Raw genomic sequence first — 2,672 nt, forward strand, 5'->3', positions numbered from 1 at the left:
TACGTGTAGGTCGCCTATACAGTCGTGGAGGTACGCCTACCGGAGGAGTGGGCATGATCGATGGAGTCTCCATGGTGGTGCAACAACAACCATGCACACTAGAACTACAATGCATATTGTATGCAATTAAAAATTATACTAAGAGAATCCCTAAATATTAATGAATACCAAACAAAGTTAATCAAGTTTCATGCCTCTCTCTATGTCGCATCTCTCTAGATGGCTGATCGTTAGGGGGATCCCATGTATCCTTGCAAAATAGATCATAGAAAATTAAATAACCGACATTGATAAATATTATCATCAATCTATGGTGAATATATGAAAAATACCTTCTCTCAGATTGCATGTCCCTGCATGGCTATGTCTCTGGTGCAATGGCAACATCATGTGTAGCTCTACAAAACAAGTGACAGGAAATTAACTCTCTGACATTGATAAAAATTATCTTAAATGGTGAAGAAACAAAAGATACCTGTCAACATCGTGAGCTATCTCATGTCTTGATTCAGCACCCTGTGCATGGTGACTCGATGTACCCTTGCGAGAGGATGGACTAGACGTACTGCAATCACGAGGCGACCTATTGTCGCCTCCAACTCGGATGTACTTAACTGTGCATACTCCACCAAATCCTCTTCTATCTCCTCCCTTGAGTGGCATAATGATCCTAATATCCTCTTGATAGCTATCAAGAGGCCATTCTTCCCTGGGTCTGCCATGGGTACATAGGGAAGTGGAAGAACTGCACCCATAGTCCATGGTGAGAGAGAAATCAAACACAAGTAAACTTGATTGAACTCTATTTATCAATGTAACCAAAATTCTCAACCTAGCTTGCCATGAATATGCACTAGTTCTTAACCCATTGAAGGAATGCATTTGAGATGAACCTCCACTTCCTTGTTTACAGACAGGCTCATAGCTTTTTATCTATGTTCCACTTTTAGATTTGTTGAGAGGTAGTGATTGTTGAGAGGTAGTGATTGCAGTTGTTGAGACTATGGAGTCTTCGATTGATGGGTGATGGGTGAGTTGTGGAACACCTCGAGGTGTTGAGACTATGGAGTCTTCGGTGTCAAAAAACAAGAAAGCTGCCAAGAAGATTTGAGAAGGTATTTTGGTGTTTTTGTCTCTAATTTAGTGTTTGAGCATGGAAGAATGCTCTATGAAGGGTTGCCATGTTGGGATTTGTGTATCCCATGAATCTTATGTGGAGGTGCATGCTTGTCAAATGGTGGCAAGCAAAATGTGAACTCAAGGGGGATGTGTGTGCATTGAGAAGAAGATTTGCAGTAAAATGCTCATGGAAGATGGGCATGTTTGGGTGGAAGCCATGAGAGCTTTCACACATATTTGGCACCTCAATGGTTTCTTGTGAGAAACCTAGGAAGAGCACCCTTTGAAGATGCCTGTTTTTCAAGGAAAGGTAGCATGCAAATGGAACTTATGAAGAGCTCACTGGCCAAATTGATGGTCTCATTGAAGATCTTAACTTGGAGGTTTTGGAGAGGAAAATTATGGTTAGGTAGTCATGTTGCAGGTGGAAGAAGAGTGCTAATGATGACATAGCACACAATTAAAGAAGACCTGCAGGAGGTTAGTCATCAAGGAGAAGATTTGAAAGAGGAGCATTGCAGTTAGCTTTGAGGGCAAGTAGCAAGGCTGCAGACATAGCAACAGACGCATAGCAAGAAGGCACTTGGAGCATTACAAGGGCTGGCACATAGAAAGGTGGGCGCTATTGGGCCTAGTACTCGGGTTGGCAAAAAGGATACAAAGAGGCTACAGTGGCAAGCAAGGCTAGCCAAGAAGTTGCACAAGGTAAGGCACATGACAACAAGGTGGCACGAACAAGGGGTCACACAAGGACTGGCCACCAAACAAAGCAACGGGCAGCAAATCAAATAAAGGGCAACTAGGCATGGCTATGGACCAAAGCACAGAAAGTGTTGCCAAGACCATAACAAGGAAAAGAAGCTTGAAAGCTTCAAATTGTGGCTATGGCAGAGGGATTGAAGTAGCAACGAGATTAGCAGAACATTGAAGACGATGGAAGCTGCAGAGAAAGCGGGCAACATCAGTAGCATCACAACCTTGTGTGCATATGGTGACAACAATAAAGAGCTCTTTATGAACTATAGTAATCTCGATGAAGAGAGAAACCTGCAGAGTATTAAGGGAGGCAATAGAAGGAGCGCATCAGAGTGCGTTTGAGGAGTTGTAGGCTCATGAAGCAAGCCATCATTGGTAGGAAAGAAGGTGGAGTTTTGTAAGGTTGCCATGGAAGTTGTTTGGAGAAGATGATGTCAAAATTGAAATCCGACCCTTCGACTGCAACGTGCATTGCAGGCGCCAGCTACCCTACAATGTAACGCATGGCTTCCAAAGTAAAGAAATTAAAATTTCTTTTGTTTGGTTCTATAAACCCTTAAGTGATTTAAGGGTACATTCACACACATCCTATATGTTAAGCATCAAAGGCCTTGTATATATGGTATTAACCTTGAATTATCCAAAGGAAGATAATGTTTTCCCACAAACATGGATCCGCTACTCGGCTTTGCCCAAAAGACTTTGTAATTTTTATTCTTACCCATAATTTATGATGGGCAAATCGTCCCCGAGCTTGCGTGCTCAAAACAAAAAATTTTGTAATCACCCATTGGTAT

At 42.3% G+C, this 2,672-nt stretch overlaps 1 long non-coding RNA gene across 1 annotated transcript; it reads right to left on the reverse strand.

Annotated features, from left to right (window-relative positions):
* Positions 1-331: 331 nt before the first annotated feature.
* LOC147604378 (uncharacterized) lies at positions 332-2,267 on the reverse strand. Its single transcript, XR_015265482.1, has 3 exons — positions 2,167-2,267; positions 476-745; positions 332-398 (listed from the first exon to the last, which is right to left on the reverse strand). It is a non-coding gene; the product is annotated as an uncharacterized LOC147604378 (long non-coding RNA).
* Positions 2,268-2,672: the final 405 nt, after the last annotated feature.

Source organism: Cibotium barometz, chromosome 62 (assembly GCF_041138505.1).
Source record: "Cibotium barometz isolate CiBa-2024 chromosome 62, ASM4113850v1, whole genome shotgun sequence".
NCBI lineage: Eukaryota > Viridiplantae > Streptophyta > Polypodiopsida > Cyatheales > Cibotiaceae > Cibotium > Cibotium barometz.